The 25,522-nt window shown below is 40.9% G+C and overlaps 1 long non-coding RNA gene across 5 annotated transcripts in view; it reads left to right on the top strand.

Annotated features, from left to right (window-relative positions):
• Positions 1–25,522, top strand: part of LOC104850828 — a 191,186-nt gene that overhangs the window by 151,067 nt on the left and 14,597 nt on the right. For all 5 annotated transcript variants that reach the window (XR_004515200.1, XR_004515199.1, XR_004515198.1 and 2 more), the window contains one exon: positions 20,172–20,362. This is a non-coding gene — a long non-coding RNA (uncharacterized LOC104850828). The remainder of the gene's footprint in view (positions 1–20,171; positions 20,363–25,522) is intronic.

Genomic DNA, 25,522 nt, shown 5'->3' with positions numbered 1-25,522 from the left:
TAGTGTGTTTTCCCCCTCTGCTGCTGCCCTGAGTTGATCTCGTGTATATTTTTAGTGCAAATATTGAATGAGTATTCATTTGACATAAATTTTGTGCAACAAAGTGTTTTGTGGAGTAAATTCCATTAAGCCATTTTAATCCAGGGTTTAATTTTCTATACAGCTCAACGAAACCATTTTCATTTTTCCCATTAAAATATTCATTTGTAACAAAATTGTTTTCATGGGATCAATTATTTTCTGTTTAAATTTTACAATAAACACTTGACTCACAAATCTTAGAATAAATCCTTATTCTAACTTTGTGCTGATTATAACTTCTGCTACTTGGAGCATTATCTCTACTTGCTTGTTTATTTCTTTTGCGGCTACTCTTTCTGTCATCTTCAAATCTCTTGGATCAAATTTTGCAGATCTAAATTTGGTCAGCAATATTTGTTTGCTATTCTATCAGATTGCAGCTCATTACAAATTCTAGCCATTTTAGCCACATGTTGTTGATTATTTTTGCCAAAAATATGTAGCAAAAATAATCACCAGAATGATGAGAGCACTGTTTCTGTTTGTGCTGCTTTTCTGCCTTGTCCTCAGGACCAAAAACAGTGCCTGGTATACAGAAGATATTCCGTTATTATCTGTAGTCAAAAGGATTCTATTCATCCATGATTAAATCAAAGACTGATGGCTTATCTGTGTGAGTCTGATAAGAAAATGGATAAGAAGGCAGTTGGAGAGAGTGCACACATATGTATATGCACATACGGAAAGACATGTGCATAGGTACAAATATACAGCCACACACATAAACACGCACATGAATATATGTGCACAGAGACACCAACATGCACCCTCACATAATACAAGCACAAAAACGTGGGCATTTACAGACATGCACATGCAGGAATAATATGGACATATGCATACATAGACACACACCTAATCTACTGGCATATTGATGGTTAACCTCTCTAATGATGGTAGAGTAAGAAGTTCCTGGAACAAGACCAATTGTATGAAACTTGCAGGGCCAAATGGTATGCTTAACACACTCCCCTTTAGGGTGTCGGGGTCTCCATGTTACAAACCACAGCTTAATTAAATGCATATTGAGTTGAAAATTGGAAAACCAGATGCTACCTTTGAGTAAATCTATTTAAACATCATGTTCGGTCCTTGGTCTGGATCCGACTCCATGACCAGTGAAGGGTAACGGAGAGGAAGAGTCCTGGCCTTCTGTTTGACAGCTTCCAGGCTGATTCAGGTTTTTGTCCTGAATTCTGTTGATACAGTGTATTACATTTATTGCTTTATGTATGTTGAACCATCCTTGCATCCCTAGAATAAATCTGACTTGGTCAAGGTGTAGGATCTTCTTCATGATCTTCTTTATTCTGTTTGCCAGTATCTTATTGAGGATTTTGCATCTATGTTCATTAGGGAGATTGGCCTATAGTTCTCTTTTTTGGGTGGTTCTTTGCCTGGTTTTGGAATCAAAGTAATATTTGCTTCCAGGAATGAATTTGGAAGTATTGCTTCCCTTTCAATTTCACTGAAGAATTTAAAGAGTAGTGGCAATAGTTCTTCTCTAAATGTCTTGTAGAATTCAGGAGTGACATCATCAGGACCTGGGCTCTTCTTTGTTGGTAATGTTTTAATTATATTTTCAATTTCACTGAATATAACTGGGGTGTTTACGCTTTTTATTTCTTCTTTGTTCAACTTTGGAAGTTCATATTGTACTTAGGAATATGTCCATTTCTTCTGTATTTTCCATTTTATTAGAGTACAGATTTTCAAAGTAGGCATTGATGATCCTCTGGATTTCTGGTGGATCTGTTGTGACTTCACCTTTTTCATTCCTAATTGCATGAATTTGAGCCTTTTCTTTCCTTTTTTTGATAAGGTTGGCTAAGGGTTTATTAATTTCATTTATTCTTTTGAAAAATCAACTCTTTATTTCATTGATTTTTTTTTGTGTAGTTCTCTTAGTCTCCATTACATGAATTTCTGCTCTGTTCTTTATAATTTCCTCCCTTGTAAAAGCTTTTGGTTTGTCTTGCTCTTCTTTTTCTAGAAGCTTAAGGTTAAGCATTAGGTTGTTTATTTGAGCTCATTCTGTTTTCCTAGTATGAGTATTTACTGCTATGAATTTCCCTTGTAGAATTGCTTTCATTGTGTCCCATAGATTCCTATATGTTGTATAGCATTATCATTTAATTGTAAAAACTGTCTAATTTCTTCTTTCATTTCCTCTGTGACCCAGTGGTTGTTCATCACCGTGTTATTTAATTTCCATGTATTTGTGAAGTTCTTGCAGTTTCTTATGCTATTGATGTCCAGTTTAATTTCACTATGGTCTGATGATATCCAAGGGATAACATCAGTTCCATTGCCATTTACTTAATCATGTTATATGAGCTAGCATATGGTCTACTTTGGAGAATGACCTGTTTGCAGCTGAAAAGAATGTATATTCTGATTTTTGTGGGGTGGAACACTTTGTAGACATCTACTAAGTCTGTTTGTTCTAAGACTTGGTTCAGTTCTGTTGTTTCATTGTTGACTTTTTGTTTAGATGATCTGTCTCTTTGTGACAGTGAAGTATTGAGGTCCCCACTATAATTGTATTAGTACTTGTTTCATTTTTCATATCCATTAATATTTGTTTTGTATAGTTGGAGGCATTAGTATTTGGTGCATACATATTTATAATTGTCATTTCTTCCTTTTGTATTGTTTCCTTTACCAGGATGCAGTGGCCTTTGTCTCTCTTGATTAGTTTTGGTTTGAAATCTATTCTGTATGCAAATAAGATAGCTACCCTCATTCTTTCTGGGCTCCTGTCTCATGGAGAACTGTTTTCCATCCTTTTACTCTCAGCCTATGGCTTTCTTTGTTCATTAAGTGGGTTTCTTGTGTACAGCACATTGTTGGATTTTGCTTCTTAATCCATTCTGCCAGCCTGTTTCTTTTGATTGGTGAATTGAGACCATTAACATTGGCAGTTATAACTGTTATGTATTGACTTTTCATTGTCATGTTATTTTCCTGTTGTTGATTCTTTTATGTTTTATTTTTCCCTCTCTCCCTTTAATTTCTTGCCTTGCCTGGTATATTTGCTCTGTTGGCCCTTATGAAGTTGTGTCCTTCATTTTCTTTTTCCAGGATATTGTTTAGAAGTGTTTGGAGTGCTGGTTTAGTGTTCATGAAATTTTCAGGTGTTCTTTGTTGTGGAAGTAACTTATTTTCCTATCAATTTTGAAATATAGTTTTGCAGGATACATCAGTCTAGGTTGGAAGTTGTTTTCTTTTAGGACTTGAAATACCTCACTCCAGGCTCTCCTTGACTTGAAGGTTTGTGTTGAAGAGTCTGCTGTGATTCTGATGGACTTTCCTTTGCATGTGATTTGTTTCTTTTCTCTAATTCCTTATAGTATTTTGTTCTTCTGTTTGGTTTCTGAAATCTTGATTATTATATGTCTAAGTGTAGATTTTTTTTTATCATGGCTAGTTGGAGTCCTATATGCCTCACTTATCTGTATGTCCAATTCTTTCCCTCTGTTTGGGAAGTTTTGACCACAATCCTATCTTCTATATCTGAAATTCTATCTTCACATTTGTTCATTCTGTTGCAAATGCTTTCTACAGAGTTTTAATCTCCTGGATATGTGTTTGAATCTGTTTCATGGATTCCATTTCTTTCCTATGTTGGGCATTCAGATTTTCTGTTTCTTTCCTATGCTGGGCATTCATGGTTTCCATTATGGTCCTGAGCTCATTTTTTTTTAAAATCTTTTTCTGTTCTAGAGTCTCCCATCATGTTTTTCATTTGTCTTACCATCTCTGTGGTTATCTGGGAAATTATTTCTGTTTTGAATTTTTCTAGAGCCTCATTCATATGTTTTTATTTTTCTTCCTGTGCTATTGGTTCAGGGTGTCCAGATGGTTGACTGTCAGACTTTTCCACCTCATTTCCCCCAGAGTTTACCTTAGTGAAATGGAAATCTGTGTTTGTGTCTCATTTAAATGTCTTCTCATTTCTATTTTTGTCATTGGTATTGTCCTTGGTTTAATTCCTGGGTTAATACTTTGATCTTCCAGATATAGCTGGACTTTAGGTTTTGAGTCTGTAATGACTGAAGTAATTTCATTTTCATTATATCAGGAAGGACAACTGATTAGATCAATCACAACACCTTAGCTCAAGTGATACAATCAGCAACACAATAGCATCAAGCACAGCTTAGAAAATGACAATTTGTGGTAGTTATTAATCTATTTCCTTTAACTATGTGAATTAAATCAAAATCGAGGACCAGCCCAAAATATGTTTATAGTGAATAAACTCTTCAATACAGCAACTTTACTATTCAGGATGGGGATTTAGAAGGAGTTGGGGAGAGAGTGATAGATAGATAGGACAGAGAACGATTAGAAGTGAGGTCAGAGGACAGAGAAAGATCATACAAACTCTAGTGAGCTTTTGAAGATAAGAGGAGAAGATAGAACAAAATATACAGAAGAACAGAAAAAACTAACAGCAATAGGGAGGCTAGAGGCTGTAATCACTTTCTTTTAAAACTAAAGGCAATTGAGAGACGGAAAAAGAGAAGAAAAGGAAAAGAAAGAAAATAAATTCAAATTAGGATAGGAGCAGAAACAAAAAGGGAAAATAATGGAGATCAAGGTGGGAGAGAAAAAGAGAGAGGGAGAGAGAGAACAAAAAGAAGATTTAAAATGGAAAAAATTGAGAAAAGAAAAAGAAAAAATTTTAAAATGATTAAAGATAAGATAAAATATTACTTTAAAAATAAAAAATACAAATAGACATAGAGGGCCTTCTTCAGGGTATGTCTCTGTTGACACAGTAGATCGTGTGGGCAGGAGTGTGCAGGTCTAAGTTAATTAGTCTCACAAGCCAGCAGCTGTCCCCTGAGGTTCAGGCTGATTTCTGTCTGCAAGGCTCAAGTTGTGATATCTGACCACCTGCTGGGTTGAACTCTGCAAGGTTCTACTGCAGGCTCCAGCTGTCTTTCCTCTGAAGTTAGACCAGGTTTTTATGTGAGGTGTTGGTCCCTCTGCCTTACCAACTATGGTGGTGTGTTCTGCCTTCATCACAGATTTTCTTTACTTTTCCAGTGGGCTTCAATTTTCCTCTAGGAGCGTCAGAGAGTCCCTCTCTCTCTTGTTGGGGAGTTGGAGTGGGGAGAACACCGCTGTGTTGGCACCTGCTTGGCTGGGTTCCTCTGGCCGCTGGGTGGAAGGGGTGAGCTTCTTGTAGTATTTTTTAAAAAAACAATCCGTTATTTTGTTTTTCAGTGATGTACTTTATTTATTATCCCCCCTTCTCTCTCTTCCTCCTCAGAACATGCCAGCAGAATGTAACCTTCAGAAGGCAAGGGTATTTATCTGTTGGCTCACTGCTCTATCAGCAGACTATGCCTGGTACATAGCCCCCCTTAAATACTTGCTGAATGGATGATGCAAACAACAGAATGTTTAGTAAGTTCTTACAATAGCTTAGTAAGTACTAAGGGCCTTGCATGATGAAGAACTTTTATTATCATTATTTATTTTGAATAAGCTACTTAATTATCAAATTTTCTGTCTGATGTGGCTGAGTTTGAGTCAAATGTTTCCCCTCTGGCAGTACTTGCTTGCCTCCTGTGGTAATGCAACACTTCAGACCCAGGGTCTTTCCTGCTGGGCATAGCCAGCCAGTAACACTTATAAATCTCCCAGCTCTTAATCCCCTGCTGCTCTTTGGAGAAAAGTATCAGTTTGTTGCTAAATACACTGCCCCATTCTCAGCAAAAGAATGAAAAAAATAACATTGATCCCAGGGCCGTGACATTAGACATGGTCTCCGTCGCAGGAGGAAGAGATTGAGAATCAATCATGTGAACTGACTTACCTATGTCACCAGGCTGTTGAAGGGTGAAATTGCTACCACTGGAACATAGATCTTGGGGACCTGGTCCTCATACTGTATTTCTGGATCTTGAGGTAGTTCTGTTTCTTTAAAGCTGTCTCCCTCATACCTGAGCTAAGCTCCAGCTTGTAAATCTTTTGTATAAATCCTGTATGCTTCTTGCTATCAGCCTGGTGTCCTCCACACTGTCCTCTTAAACCCAATGCTCAGATGTACTTAGAGTAATTGCTGCAGACTCAGCACCAGGAGCCCCCATTGACATAGATATGCTACCCTGCAGCAGGGACTGTCTGATTGCAATTTCTGGTACACAGCATAGAGAATTAAGTTGGGGACTTTCATCTTCTCTCACCTTTTAATGGGAGCTAGATGATTGAGGATGGTCTTGTTAGCATTATTAACTTCTGGGATGCTGAGCTTGGTAAAGAGGAGTTTGCAAGCTCTAGAAAGGCAACCTCACTCTTCAGAAGGCTTGCAAAAGCCCACTGCAGTCACAGGAGCCATGAAGAATATGTGAACATCAAATGGTAGCCACAGGAGCTTCTGTTGGAAAATGAACCATTATGGAAGACCTGAAGGCAAGAGTCTTCTTCCATTAGGCAATTACATTTGGCAGGACATAAAACAGCCAGGTAAGCTGCAGACGATGCAGTACACTTGATCGTTGCAAATTCATTTGCTTGCTGGTAGCTGGATTTTTTTTTTTAAAAGAGAAAACCATTTGAAATGAGATCAGAGGGCTCTGTTTGGGCATCCCATGTATGCTTTGGACCTACAGTATTGCAGAAGTGGTGGTCTGCTCCTTGGCTTGCTGTAATATTCTGTTAGAGTGTGAGTTCTCCACAGGAAGGGAGTTCATTTATCTTCAGATCATTTACTGAGTGCTGGCAATGGGCCAGGGGTTTGGCATGGAAGAAGCTAGAGTCTTGCCTTCCAGAAAGTCCCAGCCCAAGACTTCCCTATGCGATACTGACAAACACTAAAGGTGTGCAAATCACATCGAAGACTTCCATGTTATAAGACTACGTGTGTATGAGTGTATTATGTGTATTTGTATACTTAAAGGCCACTCCCTGAAAAATGACAAACATGTAAACATCTTTAGTTACTGCTTGCTTATTTTTTTGTTTTTCTCCCCTTTTTATTCTTTAAGTGCACAGACCATAGATTGCACCCATTGTAAGTGTGGATAGTAGGCCTTCCGTATTTGTGGATGTAACCAACCATGAATTGAAAATAGATGAGGAAAAGACCTGCTCCTGCTTTGAACATGTCCAGACTTTTTTCCTTGCCATTATTCTCGAAACAATACAGCATAACATTTATTTACATAACATTTACGTTGTATTAGTTACTTATAAGAAATTGAGAGGTGACTCAAAGTGTACAGAGGGATGTGTGCAGGTTGTATGCAAATACCATCCTATTTTAAATGAGAGACTTGAACATCCATGGCTTTTGGTACCTGGGTGGGGTCCTGGAGCTGAACTCCATGGATGCCTAGAGATAACTTTAATTCAGTGACAGGAAGGTTTGCACAGTTGTTTGCAGCCATTGTCACAGTTCTCCGCCCCACCCAAGAAAGAAACCTTGAACCCATTTCCAGTCACTACCTAACCCCAGCTCGGGGCAACCACTGACGTACTTTCCATCTCCACAGATCTTTCTCTCCTGAACATATTACACAGTGAATTTGTGGAACATGGGATCTCTCGTGTCTGCTTTCTTCCACGTAGCAGAATTGTTTGGGTGGTTCATCCATTGTACACACTTGGGAGCAATTTTTTTCCAGCATCAATAGATATTTTAACTTTGTCTTCTTCCTTCTCCATGGAAGACACCATTAATGGCCTGAAGATGATGAAGTTAAGCACTCGCCTTGCATGGCATGCCTGCTCCTTTCAATATCAGCTGAGAAATTTGGATCTCTCATCATTAACACTAGCACACTTCCTTTTCTGTTTTCTGTCACCTTTTATAAAATAATGAGTTAAATGCAATGAACTAGCTAAATAAGTTATAGCATCAAAGACTATAATGGTATTGGAGCTGCTTTCTGGCAAGCAGGGCTTTCATAAGACGGGAACTTGTTAGATATATGCAGAAGCTATCATTTGGCATACACTTTGGTTTGGGGATGGCAATACACGAAGTGTGAAAGCGCAGCCTGTTCCGAACTTGAATGTGTGAATATCAGAAATGACCTGGGAATGTTCTCTTCCACCTCCTCCTCCTTCACCACCGCCACCTCCTTCTCCTCCTCCTCACCTCATTGTTCTTGAAACAACAGTACAACACCCTTTCACCAAGTACATGCTGTATGTTAGGCACTGTGCTACTCGGGTTTCTATACGTTTTCTCTACTTATTTTCATAACCGCTATTAGAGAACATCAGAGCTCAGAAAAAGAGGCCGCGGGGAGGTTGGAGCAAGTTATAAAGGTGGTCAGACGCAGCTGGGGTTTCCTTCATCGTGCGGGAAGTAGGAAGACATTGAGGGATTTAGAGTGCAGGTGAGCTACAAACGGATTCCAGTCTGACAGTATGAGTGGGGAGGATGGTGCTCTGGGTCAGGACTCCCAAGTCCAAGGAGCAGGCATGGGTCTCAGAGTAGTTTCAGACCCTGTAACCAAAGTCACCCCCTCTCCCTTATCCCACAGTGCGTTGTGGGTTGCTCAGACCCACCAGGGAGACTTTCAGGCTTCTCCAGCCTTAGGCTAATGCCAGAAAGAATCTCAGAGTGGAACTTGACAGGATGTAATTGCACAGCCAGATTGATAATGAATTCTCATGTCCTTAGCTCGTGAAGCCTTCTCAGTACCAAAATGTATTTATGGGTTCCTTTATTAGAAGGGCACTTAAAGCCCCCTGAGTTGAGGAGGCTGGGATGTGATGCTTCTTTTCTCGTAACAGTTAGGGGCTTTCCTCCCAGTCACTTTATAGTTGGCTTTATTGATGAAGAAGGAAAAAGTTATAAAGTATTCTTGCCTTCTAGGATCTCTGTCCATCACCAAGAAGGGTACGTATTTCCGCAAAAGTAGCTATGAAAGAATGCTGGAGTTCAGCATCCTGCTGTGTGCGCTAGCAGGGTGCATCCCAGGCACTACGGAGAGTGTCTTCATCTGTGAAACGGGAATAGAAGCAGGAAGAAAAGCAGTGCCGTCTTATAGAGTCATCAGGATTAGAGGAGTTCGTATTTGTTGAGCTTTTAGAATAGTGCCTGCGATATAGTAAGTCTGGAAGTGTTTGTTCACTCGATGGAAATAGATTTTGAACCACAGCTGGGTTGTGGAGAGCGAATTTAATGCCCAGCCGAGTGACCTTGGACCAATTGCTCATTCTCTCTGCGAGTCTGGGTTCTGTCACCTGTGAAATGAGGGGCTGCGCTGGCTGAGCTCCATGAGTTCTTTTGCTCTCTCAGCTTGGTACTTTTTTTTTTCTCCCACTGTCTGGGGAAAGAGAGAAGGCTGCTTTAGATGCCACAGAAGCAGAAGTTGAGGTAGATGTAGGTGGCTCATTCTGAGAAAACTGGAGGCAGGGCTGGCCCAACACAAGTGGCCCTAACCCTTTTCTGTCCCCGAGACATATCTGGAGACTTCAAAGACACCAAAGCCCACATCTTGGCCCAGAATAATAACAGATAGAGAACCCGGGCATGGGATCAACAGCAGAACTTGTAAACGTCTCCTGAGGTGGTTCTAATAGCTGCCAGAGTTGCGTACTCTCAGCCTGGATTTAAATGGAGCCAAGCTGCTACCTTTCAGCTGTAGATTTATGAGGATGGATGATGCTGACCCTCAGCATTCTGGCTGGTGCAACTCAAGAGCTGAATTCTCCTGTGTGTGACAGGCACACGTTGCACGTCTGCTTTGTCACAATGCAGGTTTCAGTTCACTTCATCTTTTCCTGAAATGTGAGCAGTAGATATTAATTTTGCAAACAGATATTAATTTTGCAGGAAGGAGTAGGGGGCACATTCCAGGGCCCAAGGGCAGTTAAGTGGTAGGAACAGGTCCCCCAGCCCTAAATTATGCGGCTTCCCCTTACCTGTGTCCACCATGGCAAGGAAGCACGGTGAGTCCCTTGGGAAAGTCTCTCCCCTGACTTGCAGACTCTTCAGGGCTCATTGGACTTTTGCTTCTCAATCCTCTGAGCATTAGAACTTGGAGAGTAAATTGCTCCTGCTTTGGGTTAATTTAGTCCCCAGGTCAGCATAAAGTAACTCAGAGGTTCTTAAAGTTCAGTCCCTGCACCACCAGCATCAGCACCAACTGAGGATTTGTTAGAAGTACAGGTTCTCATTCCCTCTCAAGACTTAACTGGCTCAGAAATTTTGGGGGTGGAACCCTGAAAATTGGGCTTTAATGTTTGAAGACCGCTGCTTTAGGCCTAGACCAGTGCTTTGCAACACTTGGTGCAAGTAACGGTCATCTGAGGAGCTTTCAAAAGTACTATAACCATACCAATTAGGATTCTTGAGAAAGGGTAGAGCTCAGACATCAGTGTTAACAAGAAAGAAGCTTCCTCAGGGGACTTAATTGTGTACCAATGTTTCTTCATTTAGCAAAACATCAACAATAACAAATTAAATTTAAAATGAGGTAGACAATATTTTTGTATAAGTATGTTCCATGCAATATTGGAACTAAAATTTTCTGTGTGTCAAGTCTACGTGCAACCAGTGGTGAGAACCGCTGATCTCAGTGCACAGTACTTAGAATGAAACCTCAGAGAGACCGAGGTAACGTAAAAATAGCTAAGTACATGAACTTTACGTGTGTAGCGTCATGAATTTTCACATGTGCAAACACCCAGGTCACTATGGCACAGGTATTTGCTACTCAGATTATGATCCATGACGGACATCACTGGGGAGGGTGTTAGAAATGCAGAACCCCAGGTGCCATCCCAGAGCTGATGCCTGGAATCTGTATATTAACAAGATTCCCCCTATGATATACATGGACACAAAGTTCAAGGGGCCCTGATTTACTCCCTTTTTAGAACTGTGCTGTCCACTATGGTAGATGCTAGCTGCATACGGCTTACGTTCCTGCTCACTGCTCACTGTTCATTTAATTTTCAGCAACCAAGAATTACTATATTTTGTAAATGGAAATATGGTTACTAACAGTAAAATGCTAAAAATAGAATGGCTTCTTTTTTCTTCTGAATACTATGATAGAGTGAAGCAAAAATAATAATAAAATCAAGTGATATTGGGGGCAAGCCGTAGGGGTACATGTGGGCCCTTGGAGTTATCTTGGTAAATAGTGGAGCTGTAATTGCCACCAGTGAGTATTCTTGGGACAAGCAGGAATGGGTTAATGAAAATAAAATAAAATATAGAAGTTAATTTCTTAGTCCCTGTGCCCATATTTAAGTTTTCAGCAACTGCTCATGGCTGTAATTCTGCACAGCTCAGTTGCAGGGTTTCTCCATCACGGCCCCACGTTCTCTTGGATGCTGCTGCTTTAGAGGAAGACGCCACGGGTGCATTGTGCAAAGGCAAAAATGGGGTTATGGGTCAGCGAGGCAAAAGAAGGAGCTGCTAAGCAGAAACGCCTGCACCATCTGAAAAAAGTGGCGGGGGTGAAATCATTTTAAAGTTGGCACGGTTCCTGGGGGAACGTGTCACAGCTCTGCTGGCAGGAATGCTGCGGCAATGCGGAGTGTAAGTGCTTATGACATCCACATTATTACCAGATAAATTCATTAGGACGGATGAGATCACGGTGAAGAGCAAATGAAGCGGCAGTGGCAGGACAATAAATTAATATGTTATACAAGCAGCACTCACCCCAGCAGGATGCCTCCTCTGGATCCCTTTGCCTGGCTGCAGGTGGTGTGGAGGCAAGAGTTCATCAGAGGGGTGACTGTTAGAATGTCAAAGCTCCTTGTTACAAGTGGGTTACTGTAGTGGAGAGCATGATGAGCCCTTAAAGACATTTAGAAATGAGGAAAAAGGGCCTGGGAATTTGGATTCCAGCCGTGGAACTGTAGTGAGAAAGCTAGACTACTAAGGGCAAAGGTCACTTTTTGCATTTGCAGTGTATTTTGCATACATTTCACTCACTGGATTGCCAGCTATCACAACGATGTGGAGGGAGACAAATAAAAGAAAAACCCAGAAAGTGCTCTGAAGATTTTCATTCTGTTCCACTGTTTTCTATTCTGGAGGCATCACTAGGCAGATCTGAGTTCTTGGACCGAGCAACAGACTCTCTGAGCTTAAGGTCCCTTATATGTAAAGTTCTTAACTCCAAGAGTTGGTGTAGAAGAGACATTGCGTGCTGGTACACAAAAGGTGCTGAGGCAGTGGTAACATCTTTGGCCTCCATACATTTCTGAGAAAACACTTGGCTGGGCATAAGGAGAAATGTGAAGAGATGCCTGAAATGTCCTTCTTTTCACATGCAGGAAGTAGTAATGTGCAATTTTAGCACAGTACTCAATGTCAGGGAGTTGACAGAGATGTCTAAAGGGAGCGCAGAGATGTACATTTATCCTACAGGAGGCCCCATGGGGAGGAGTTATTTGTGTTGGGTTGTGAAGGAAATGTTGGAGTTTACTAGAAAGGCTTAGGGGAGGGCATTGCAGGGAGGAAAGGTAAAGAGATGAAGTTTGGTGGGTCAGAACCAGGGGATACATGCAGTTGGGGGTGGGGGGTAGGGTAGGAGGCCAGAGAAGAAGGCAGGGGTCATGAGCAAGGGTGAAGCTTCTGCATCAGGCTTCAAAGTGGGTCTTCAGCTCTTATTGATCATCTTAGTTCCAGTGTCATGTGACAAATGATTGCAAAACTCAACAACTTAAAATATCAATAAACTGTTTTTAGCTCATGATTTCTGAGGACCAGGAATTTTGGAGCAACTCCTTTGGACGGTTCTGGCTCAGAGTCTCTCGTGAGGTTGCAGTCAAGTTGTGGGCAAAGACTATTATTCTTGAAAGTCTGAACTGGACCTGGAGGAGCCACTTCCAAGATGCTGTCCCCACCCATTGTGCTCGTTGGTGGTGGCTGGTGACTGGAGATTCCTTACCACATGGACCTTCCCAGAGTTCTGCTTTGGTGTACTCATGCCAAAGTGCTTGACTTAATGAGACACCATGACTGTGTAAATAAGTAAGAGCGCAAGGGTACAGTATCTTTTATGCCCTAACCCTGCAAGTCACTTGCAGCATTTCTGCAACATCCTGTTGGTTACGATGTAGCCTGTTCATTGTGGAGAGGTCTATTCACAAGTGGAACTATCAGGAGATGAGGACCACTGGGGCCTACTGGAGACTGGCTACCTTCCCAGGAAAATGAACAGTTGCTTCATTGGTCTCTTTCTACTAATGAGAAAACTGAAGCAGCCCGAGATTGAGTGATACATGTCCAGATTCTGCCATGAGATGTTGGCATTGCTCATACACTGTTGCTTTCTTAGGAGCTCTTTATCCTACTTCAACACATTTTTTTAGGATTTCTGAAGACGTCCCTTATGTATGAGAGAACTCTGAATTCCCAGTAGTAGATTCCAGGGAAATTCACATTCAGAGCGGGGACTAAATCTAGGAGAAACCATCATCTCTTCCTCCTAGAATCCACTGCTGGAGCAAACACTTGGTGTTTATGTTAGGGGGAGGCTCCTCTGTTGACTAATGTTGGTTTATTGAAGGTTAGTTTATTCATGTTTGTTTTCAGGAAGTTTATGATTAAAATAGAGAATAAGGGCTCTGTTATATAGTTAGATAAAAGGGTGATAAATCATTAGGGGGCAGATGAATGGATGGGTGCTAGCATAAGGCTACCAGTATCCTTTGGGGAAGGGCTATACTTTATTTTGAGGATATACTCTTCTTGGACAACGACACTTAAAAAAAAAAAACCCAAACAGGTCCAAACAGCTACTTCTCACCACCTCTACTGCCACTGCTCAGCTCCTGTCCACCACTTCTCCTGCTTGCACGATGCCAGTGGCTCATACCTTGGTTCCCCCTTTGCATTTCTCCAGCCCTTACTCCACAAGCTCTGGCAGATCATGCTGTGCCTGTGCTCAGCCTTCTAAGGGCTCCCAACTCAGGGCGAGACTTGAAGTTCTCACAGTGGTCCAGCTGGCCTTACAAACTCCAGACACCGGGCATCTCTCTGAGCTTGTCTCCTTCTGTCTTGTTGTTATTTACTCTTTCTGAGAACTCTGGCCTCTTGGCTGCTCCTCACACTCTCTAGGTCACTCCCTGTCCAGCTTTTTGCTGTTCCCCCCACTTGACAGCTCCTTCCCTAGATATCTGCACGGCCTGCTCACTCACCTCAAGAAAAGCCTTCTCAGGGTAAACCAGAGGCATCCTTCACCCCTCAGCTGAGCTTTGTTTACAGCAGCAAGGCTCAGCATCTGGAAGAGTGATGAGTTGTAGACTAAGCCCAATAATTATTTGTTAAATAAATGAACAATCAATAATAGTGAAACCGTCACATTTATCATTTTATTTAATCCAGATATGTACCTACTTTGGTTTGTTACCATGCCCACTTACAAATAGGGAAACTGAGCCTAGAAAGTTCAACTGGTGAGGGGACTTCTGGGTAAGATGGTGGAGTAGAAGTACCCTTCTTGTGACTCTGTTAGTCAGAAGTTAGAGAGGAAAGGGAAAACTATACGCTGAGGTAAGAAATGAATTCCGAGCTCTGGAAATCAAAGAAGAGGTGACAGGAAAGGCAAAAAGCACAGAGAAAGACAACATAGAAAAGTATGAACCAGTCCACAGCGCCAACCACAGTTCCCTGGGGGGAGAGGAACCTGATTGTGTAGGCCCAAGGTAAGCTGAGAGAGGCTGGTAGAAGCAGAGAGGGCTGGCAGGCCCAATGGTATAAAACAGACCAGCAACCCTAGCCACAGGAGAAACCTATGATTATTGCAAGCTGCAAATCAGCTTGGAAATTAGTCTGAAAGTGTCTTCTGTGTTCCAGGCTGGCATTGGAGAAGAAATCCACTGCAGGACTTGCCATGTCTTGGAATCTCAGAAAGGGGGCTTATTGTTTGAGACTGAGCTACTCTGACTATCAGAAGTCACAGCCACCATAGTCCAGGGACCCAGGGACACCATGCCACAGAGACAGTCACAGAGAGAGTGGGCATTAGTTACAGGACCCTCTGAGAAGGTTAAGCAGGGTTTAGCCTTGGGCTGTGGAGGGCACAATGGTCAGCAGTACCTTCCTCTGTGGCGAGGAACCGGGCCTGTGATATGTGGTTTTCTGAGGGGTCTGGTCTGAAAGTGCACATGGTGGGTGGTTCGGCTCTCCTCACTGCCTCCCTCTGACGTGGAACTCAGCAGCCTGTTTGCTTCCTTCACTGTCTGGTGCTTTCAGGCAATTTGCACACTCCTGGGAACAGGAACTCCGAGCAAGGGGGCACCCAACCAACCCTCCTGCCACAAAGCTTGTTGGGGCTAGCAGTGGAGCTGGGTGCTCAGAAGGAAACAGATAATAAAACCTTTGCAGTGAATACAGAGACTTATTTTATTCAATTATTTATTCTTTTATGTAATTTAATTAATTAATTAATTTTGGCACTGAGGATCGAACTCAGGACCTTGTGCTTGTGAGGAAGGTGGCAGCACCACCGAGCTAAATCCCCGGCCCATAATTTTATTTTATTTACCTGTATCTGTTCTTTAATAGGATTTTTTATCTGTTGCTCTTTTCTCTTCTTTCTCATCTTGTCTTCCTTTAAAAAGTCTTCCATCGTCCCCTTTCCCACACTTTTCTATTGCTATTGTTATTTTTTATGTTTATACATTTTTAGCCTTTTAGTTTATAGTATGTCTGCCTCTTTCTATCGCTATTGGTGTTGTCATTTTTTTTTTTTTTTTTTTTTTTTTTTTTTTTTTTTACTGTATTACAACATCTGGTTTGTCTTTGTGTCGTTATTGTTGCTATGGTTTGTTTTCCCCTCTGTGAGTGATACTGAGGACTGAGTCCTTAAAAAAAAAAAGCTGCTAATTCAGAAGACCCTCATATAAAGGTGCTCATTTTTGGGGGGGGTACCGGGGATCGAACTTGGGCCCTTGCACTTACGAGGCAGGCGCTGGAAGCACCCTTATGTAAAAGTGGAAGAGATACAATTGATGCACAAACCTCAACATAGAAACACAAGACATAAGTCATATAAAACACAAGGCAGCACCACTCGTCTAAATGTTTATAACTGTCAGTAGCTCAATCCAAAGATCTAAATAGAGAAAATGCCAAAGAATTTAAAAGATTAATTAAAAAATGATCAATAGCTTCAGAAGTAGCACAAACAGCTGAATGAATTAAGGAAGACAATACAGGATATAAAAGAGCATTTCAACAAAGACATAGAGATTCTGAAAAAAGAACCAAGCAGAAATCTTGGAAATGAAAAGCACAATAGGGCCAGGGACTTATCTCAGTGGTTCCAGCATCTGCTTTGAAAGCACAAGGACCAGAGTTCGAGTCCCATTACCAAAAAAAAAAAAAAAAAAAAAAAAAAAAAAAAAAAAAAACAAACACAATGATTCAAATAAAAAATTGCAGTGAAATCCCCACCACTAGACTGGATCATGCAGAAGATAGAATTTCAGGGCTACCAGGCAAGGCTGATGAATTATCACATTCACACAGTAATAAAGAAAACAATAAGAAATTGTGAACAAAATATTTAAGAATTCTGGACATGTTTAAAAGGTCAAAGTTATGAATTTCAGTAAGAAGACAGCAGCAGGGTACAGAATAAAGGCATAGAAAATTCTCTTCAGTTAAAAAATAGAACAATAGCAGTCAAACTGCCAAGTCTTGGGAAAGACGTGGAAATTCAGGTATAGAAGGCAACCTCAAACACACATGACTGGAAAGGAACATTCCGTGTCATCATTCTTACAATGCCAAGAGTATGGATCAAGGAAAGAACATTGAAAGTTGCAAGAGAGAAACACTAAGTCATTTATAAAGGCAAATCCATCAGAAGGACTGCAAATTTTTCAAAAGAAATTCTAAAGGTCAGGAAGGCATGAAAGTGTGTATTTTAAATTCTGAAAGAAAATAACTGCCAATGTAGGTTACTATCTTCAGCAAAGCTGTCCTTTGTAATCAAAGAAATAAGCATATATAAGAATAGACTATAGGAATTCATGACCACCAAGGTAGCCTTGCAAAAGATAAGGAAGAGGAAGAGTAGATAGATAAATTAAAATTAGGAAAGAATAAAATTTAGAAAAATAACAAAAAGGACAGATTAATACATACCTTTCAATAACAACTCTGGATGTAAATAGTAGTAATTCTCCATTAGAAGACACACATGGAAAAACTGAATTAAAAAACAAGACACAACTCTTTGCTGCCTGCAGGGAGTACACCTCACTGATAAAGTCATGCACAGACTGAAAGTAAAAGGATGGAAAAAAATATCCCATGCAAGTGGAATCTGAAAACAAGCAGGAGTAGCTATACTCATATCTGACAAAACAGACTTTAAGTCAAAATCAGTCAGCAGAAACAAAGAAAGCCACTACATGTTAGTAAAAGGAACAATCTACCAAGAAGCTACAACAATTATAAATATATGTGTACCAAACATCAGTGCGTCCAATTCCACAAAATGCCATTGGACAGAAAGGTGGAGAATGACCCCAATGCAGTGATGTGATAGTGGACAATTTCTTTTTCTTTTCCATTGAGTTTATTGGTACATTTTAGGTATACAGCACAATTACAGTCATCATTGGGATCTTGTACCTTTACATCACGTATCTTGGTTCTTACTTTTCACCAATTCCCCTGTCCTCCCTTCACCTCCTCTACCCTTCCCTATTTACAATGATTTCATTTCCAGTTTTACCTTTTGTTATGTTTTTTCTTTTCCCTTCTTTCCTTTCCCCTACCCCTGATAGTGGGCAATTTCAGTACTCTGTTCTTAGCAGTAGATAGGTCGGCCAGACTGACCAACCAAACAGACAAATAAAAAAAATCATATAAAACCACAAATGTAAAGAACCCCATCACTACCACCACAAACAAACCAACAAATCAACCAAGTAACCAAACAGGAAACATCAGAGTTAAACTGCACTGTAGATCAACTGGACCCAACATAAATCTATTCCATCCAACAACTCCATAATAATAGATGTTCTTCCAATAGCTGATGGGCACTCTTTCCGAAATAGATCATATTTTAGACAATACAAACACCAAAAAATTGAAATAACTTATTGCATCTTATTAGATCATAGTGGAATAAAACTAGAAATCAATAGCAAGAGAAATTATAGAAACTATACAAACACATGAGGGTTTAACAATTTACTTTTGACTGGACAGTGGGTCATTAAATCAAAGAAATTTTAAAAATTCCTAGAATCAAATGAAAATGGAAGCACATTCAGCAAAGGCCATTCAAGATTGAAATTCATAGCTGGGAGTGGGGAGCTACATAAAAATCAGAGAGATCTTAAATGCATCTCAAGACCTTAGAAAAACAAGAAAAAAAACCGCAATAGAAGTAAAGAAATAATAAAGATCAGAGCTGAAATCAGTTAAACTGAAACTTAAAGAACAATACAAAGGATGCAGGAAAAGAGTTCTTTGAAAAGATAAGCAGTATTGGTAAGCTCTTAGAGAGGTTAACTGGTTGGTTCACACCTGGCAGAGCAGAGATCTGAGCCCATATCATCTGTCTCCAAGGCTGATGTGCGTGCCCCGGGGCCCTCACCACCCAAGAAATCTTTAGCATGTGGCTCCTTCTGCTGTTACACTGCAATGATGCAAGGGTGGCAACTTCAAGTGCTGTGTGTGTGTGTGTGTGTTTTTTTTTTTAACCATATGAATGACTCTTCAGAGAGGAGACTTTTTGAGGGAGTGGAAAATTCAGAAAGACTGATTATTAATTTTAGGTTCCCTCTTTTCATTTTCTAATATTATCTTTCTTATTTGGAAGTCTTTGCATGAGGGCTCTAAGGATGGCATTCACCCCCAATTGTGCTACTGCACTCACACTTGTAGAAACCTTAGGGGAAGAGTTGTCACCGCCAGCTACCATGGGATGCTTGGAGAAGGGCTGGTTTCTCTTAATTCTGCTTGGGAGGTAAGAAGACCATTCAGGGTCTCTCTCAAAAGTAATATGACTAAAAATGACTGAACTGACATTTTCTTCAGTTTTCACTTTAAAGTCGACACGATCTCATCTCAGAAAATGTAAACGGAAGGGAAAAGGCGTTCCTAATTCTGCCGTGTGTCCCAGCAGCTACACGAAATCATGAAAAGTCTGAATTATGGAAGCCTATCCCCACGACAGGACTTGACATTTTGGCTGAGGAATGTCAGAGAAAGAGTTAAGAATAATACACACACACACACACACACACACACACACACACTCATTGACATACACTCACAGAACTTGGATTAAATGTTTTTTTAATTTTAATTTTTTGGTATCGGGCATGGAATTCAGGTCCTTGCACTTGCCAGGCAGGTGGCGGCACCACTGAGCTAAATCCCCAGCCCTTCGGAATTCACACCCAAACTTCTTGGAACTTCACTGGGAAAGAAGAGTAACAAGCCATCAATGAACAATTTTAATAGCTTTCATCATGAGTTGAGGATTTAAATTCATCATTTAATTTAATTCAGCAAGGCAGTTATAATTTATTACTTTCCCTATTCTGCAGATTGGAAAAGTAAGTGTAGAGAGGTTAATTGGCTGGTTTGGCCTGAGGTGGAGCTGAGTGCCCATGGCTTCTCTCAGTGAGGGGAAACTCCCAATCCACAACCTTTTTATCCCTGCATGAACGGCAGCCCCGTTTGAGGTTAATCTCTGAGGTTTACAGTCTCATTCTCAACCCGGGGAGCTTTTACATAGTGTTGATTCTCAGGTTCCACATTCAGGGTGGATGAGACACTGGTCACAGATTTAAAAGGTATGGGTGGGGCACTGGTCACGGATCCCATTGTACAGTCAAGGTTGAAATCCATTGGTTAAGATTTTGCTAACTCTGAGAAGCCCACAGAAAGAATCAAATACTCCCTCAGCTTCACTCCACTAAACAGTGAGCACATGGCAGGTGTTACTCCCCCTCCTGAGCTGTAGCCACGTGGTGTATAGGGTACCTCATGCTGTGTCTTTGCGCAGGTCTTCCTGCTGGGAGACCTTCTAAGAACAGTGGTTGCTTCTGTGGCTTTCCCAGGAGAGAAGCTTTATGGTTCTTCTGTCTAAACTTTCTTTTTATGCCTCCCCAAGCTAGGACGTGGAGCACAGAAAAGTGGACCAGGTTGTCAGATCAGTGAAATGATTTTGGAATGGCAAGAATGGGACTGGAAGAAGGACCCAGAATGTTCAAGAGTTGAACCATATCGTGACTAAAACTGTGGAGCAGAATGTTGACCCAAGGGTACCTCAAAGACACAGAGAAGAAGGAAAATGCTCTGAAGGTAGGGGCTGTCTGTCTTTTTTTTTTTTTTGTATCATTAGTTTCTGGGACAGTAGGCATCACATAAATATTTATTGAATGATGAACGTATTTTCTTTAAAAAACTTTATTGTTTTTCAAGAGCCTGTCATCATTGGCTTCCAGGGATTTGTGTCTTGATCCTTCTAAATATCAGGACAAGGATGACCTAGGACTGGAAGATTTACATCTATGATTGGAAGATACTAGAAAGAGTAGAAACTTCATTGCAGAGCAAGGGCTCAGGAACACGATGGGGTATCTCAGATCCAAGGAGAGCCTGTTGAAAAGCCTTCTGGATTCGATAAAAATGTTTCCTCAGGCCCAAAACTCTAGGACCATGTGGGACATTTGGCCTACAGATACTTCATTTGGATAATCATTATATGAGTTAAACAATAACAAATACCTCATTGAGATAAAGATGATAATAAAGACAAAATGTTAATTTAGACTCACAGTTTTAGAGGCTTCAGTCCATGATTGATTGGACCCATTACTTTGGGTTTGTGGTAGGATATCATGATGAGAGTATGTGGTGAAACAAAACCCCTCATGTCATGGCTGAAGAGAGCGGGAGAGGAGAAAAGACAGGGTGTTGACCTTTGCCTGGGTGGCTTTGCCAGTTTTGTTACCAGCTTAGCCTTATGGACATTTGAGTTGGAGAGGTAAAAGAAGAGGGAGAGGGACAGAGAAAGGAAGAGGAAGTGGTATGGGGAGAGGGAGGAAGTGGTATGGGGAGAGGGAGGAAGGGAAGAAAAGGAGGAGAAGAGGGAAAGAGAAGTGAAGGAGGAGGAGGAAGATGGGAGGAAAGGAAGGGCTAGGGTCCCATTACCCGCTTTGTCTTACTTTCTCATGGCTAGAAAAAAATAGCTGACATCCACAAGTTAAAGGAGGAAAGGTTTATTTTAACTCACAGTTTGTAGAGGGTTCAGTTCTCAGTTGGCTGGTTCCAAGGCAGGGTGGCATGGCAGAGGGGAAACAGTCCATGGCAGGGCAGACAGGAAGCAGTGAAGGGTCAAGGGAGGAGGGATACATATATAACTCTTCCAGGACATGCCCACAGCGATCCACCTATGAGTATATCTAAATATAAACAATAACACCTTTCAAGGGCACACTCATCCCCAGTGACCTAAAAACCTCTCTCTCACTGGGCCCACCTCTTAAATGTTCTACCTCTTCCCAGTAGTGCCACAGTCTGGGGACCAAGCCTTTGCCATTTGGAGGACGCTGAAGATCCCAGCTATAGCAACAGATACTTAAGAATTGAAACCTAGATTTTTAACTTCCCTTGAAAATTCAAAGCCTTAGCAATCATGGGCCAGAATCCTTATTGTATGGCTGTCTGGAGAGCTGTGCTGCTGAGATAGATAGGGTGTGTCCCTTCCCATTTGTCCTCATCTTTGGCCAGGTGGTTTTGCCAATTTTTATTCCCTCTGTGGACGTCTGAGTCCGAGACTCCTTCTGTTATTCCTTTGCGCCTGTCTGGATACTTAAGTTCCTTTGATGGGTACATATTCTTGGCTTCTTTCCTCACTGGGTGTCTGGAGTCTTAGCTAGCTTGTTTCTTCTAGCATCTCCTGGCCATCTTTGCCTACCCGAATCAGGGATCCTCCCACAACCGTGGAGCTTATATTCCCGACTGCATCTGTTGTCTTTCCCTTGCCCAGTGTGAGAGAGACACTGTTGGTCACTCACCTATATCCACAACTAAGAAAAAATGGGGCTTGTATTGAGACCTAGGCAGTTCAAGTCCAAAGTCTGTACTCTGTGGACTTGATTTATGCACCGATCTCTATTGTTTGCCATCCTCAAGGGAAGGCATAAAACTCACAGGAAATGAGAGAGCTCCTGCAGGTTTAGCTTTGCAAAACACAACAGATGACAGAACTATCCAGCAGAATTTGGTTCCCACGAGCCCTGATTCACCAGATGCTATTTTTGTGCCATTTATGAGTAGAGTTACAAAAATTGGCATCATGAAACCTGACAGTTCAAAGGAAACTTTGGCGCTTATCCTTTTCAGCTGCCAGCTTCTGAGTCCATTCTGTGGAAGCTGGAATGTGGACCTTGGAGTCTGACTGGCTAGATTGAAAATTCCAGTTCTGCCACTCATGAGTAATATAACCTTGAGCTTGTAACTTTGGCCCTGAGTATTTGTTTTATCCTGTACAAAGGCAGGTGGTTTTAATGAGGTAAAACTAGAAAGTGCTTTGTATATGCAGCACATACAAGGCACTCAACAAATACTAATTTCTGTCTGTTCTGTTCTTTGTCTCAGTTCTGAGGTTGGCTATTAGTAAATTTTTCTAAGAATTATGTCATATTACACATGAGGAAGATGTTGAAGGCATGTGGAAAATTCCGTTGAAGATTTCATAACCTTTTTTTCTGGGTTCTGTGCCAGAGAAGTAGGCCTCAGTTCACGTCGTTATAAAAGAGAAAGAACCACCTTCCACCCAATGCACAGTAAAGCTGAGATATCCTATGACTTAATTAAAAGCTGCAGAATATCATCCTATCTGCAGACAAATGACAAATAGAAGTCTGTGTTCAGCTATTTCATTGCCTGGTTAGGTAATATGCCCCCAAACAGCAAGCCTTACTCATTACTGTGCACTTTTCTTAAATACCCTGTTTACTGATTGTCTTATAACTGGATGATACACATATATAATTTTATATTTATGGATAAGTGCTCTTTGCTGACAACTCGAACATCTAAATTATGCAATGCAAAATCAGATAATTGCAGAGACGCATTTGTCGTCTGGCATGTGAGATCTTCAGGTAAACAGCATAATTGTAAGGTAGCTGTTTGGAATCAAAAGAAGGTGGGTGCCTGCTGTTTATCAGGTACCCTTCCATCACTTTCTTGTTTTAAAAGTGAAATTCAAACTTAAAGAATGGCTTCTGATTTTAACTGCTATCGGTAAATGTCCGTGCCCTTAAGATCATCAGTTTATGCATCTTCCTTCTGATAAAAGATCTAGCCAAGGAGTTTTGTATAGGACTTGAGTCTGGGCATTCACTGAACTATGTTCCTTAGCCATCAGCCATTGGCTCAATAGGTGGTCATGTGGCTTTACTGGAGCCAATGAACATTCTTCTCTGGAATTGATACATAGGTGCTATCGTAATGATACTCTTGCTTTTCAATAGAAAAATAAAGGAAGATGTAAAGTTGAAGATGCTGGCTGTTACCTTTTTTCCTGTCATGTAGAAAATAGGAAGGAGTGCCTACTGTAGTTGAATGCCTACTATGTGCTTGATATTATGCAAAACACTTTCCTGTTTCTAATGAAAAGTTGAAGGTATGAAACCAAAGAGAAAAAAAAGGGGGGGTTGTGAGAAACTGGTGGAGAAAGATTGAGAGACATAGGAGAGAAAGAGAAATAGAGGGAGAAGGAGAAGAGAAGGAGAGAGGAAGGGAGGGAAAGGTAGGTCAAAAGAGAAAGGGGAAGACAGAAAGAGAGGTTTTGGTGTAATCAAGACTCAGTTTCACTGCTTGGGAACATCATCCTGTAGCTCTTCTTCCTTTTTAAAATTCTGTGTACTTTCTCCCCATCTTTCTGGACCACATAAGCCAGTAAGCACCATTCCCTTTGGTATGGTTTTGAGTTCAGCTTTTATTCTTTTTCCTTCAACACAAAAGCCTAATTACTCACACAGTTTCTCTCCCCTTTTGGAGAAAAAAAAAAACCCACCAAAAAAAAAACCCCAACAACAAAAAAACAAACAAACAAACAAAAACCTCCTGCCCACAGTGGTCTCTAAGAGGGCTGTATTTTCCGGCCAGCACATTGGGAGATCTTTCCATGGCTTGAAAGAGCAGAACCAGTGGCTTCCTGCTCATTTTCTGTGTGTTCAGCTCCTGTCTCTTGGAGATAAGGACTACAGGAGACAGTGTAACAACTGGACAAAGCTTGAGGAGAGCATTTTATTTTCTTCCCAGACAAGTCTTGCTGGATGTATCAAGGGCCCCAGGTATATTCTTACTCTTTGGCTCCATAACTCTAATTCTTGGTCTTTCTGCAAGAGTATTCAAATGAGCAGCTATTGCATAAGATGGGGCAAATGTTTACTCATGAAGATACAGATCAAGGATCTACCAAAATGGTCAGTGGAAGGCACTCAGGGACCCAAAATCTGGACAAAATTAAATTAATTATGGCTTTTAAGCATATAGCATTTAACTTGTCCCATGGAGACTTCAAGCAATACTGTAAATATTTATGACACAACGTTGAATGAAAAAAGTAGGGCACAGAACTTGTAAAAATACTTTGCCAATTACGTAAAGAGCCCTATGCACAAAGACTGAAAGAAAATATGCCGTCGTTTGACTGTAACTGGTAAGACTGTAGGCATAGTTTCTCATTTCCCTTAAGTTTTCTCTGTCTTTTAAATTTCCTATAATGATGACATATTACTTTTATAATCAGAAAAATGAAACAAAACAAAATACAGTAAAATGGATCTTGGCTCAACTACACTCTACCCACTTCTAGTGGAGCAAGGACATCTGATTGCTTATACTTTTATCTTGAATATAGACTCTAGGAAACCAAATACCCTCTGTGACCTTTTAGGAAGCTTCGTAGGAATTTCACTTGAATATGGGGCTGTTGACTGCTGTCTGAGTACCATTCAAAAACATAAGGAAGCTCAGAAGGGACATACATAGGGAAGCTCAGAAGGGACAGACATAATATTGAGTTTGAAGTGAGTAAACAGTAATTTCAGGAGCTACTTTGATGGAGAAGGGTGAGGATGACATTAGTGCCCCACAGCAAGTTTCTTTGAGCAGTAAGGGACTGGCTTCCAAGAGAGACTCTATGGCAGACATGAATGCATTAGAATACCCCTTCATCTGCTATTGATCCCTCTTCTCTATCCGGTACATGTGAGAAGGGCTGAAGGGGCCAAACAGCAGTGACTCCCTAACTCTCTCAGTGACCCTCTGGCCATCAGGTTATCCAGACAGAAGCTTGGTTGCTAAGACAATAATATCAAAATCACATTCAAAAGAACGCTTCACAGCCCTCAGCAAAAGTCACCCCCAATTTTTAAAAATCAAACTAGTCAGACTCTGAGTACCTTTTCACCAAAGTTTTTTTTTTTTTTTTTTTTTTTTTTT

Source organism: Fukomys damarensis, unplaced genomic scaffold, assembly GCF_012274545.1.
Source record: "Fukomys damarensis isolate Sample0158 unplaced genomic scaffold, DMR_v1.0_HiC HiC_scaffold_34, whole genome shotgun sequence".
In the NCBI taxonomy this organism is placed as follows: domain Eukaryota; kingdom Metazoa; phylum Chordata; class Mammalia; order Rodentia; family Bathyergidae; genus Fukomys; species Fukomys damarensis.
This window is presented reverse-complemented; position numbering and strand designations above follow the sequence as displayed.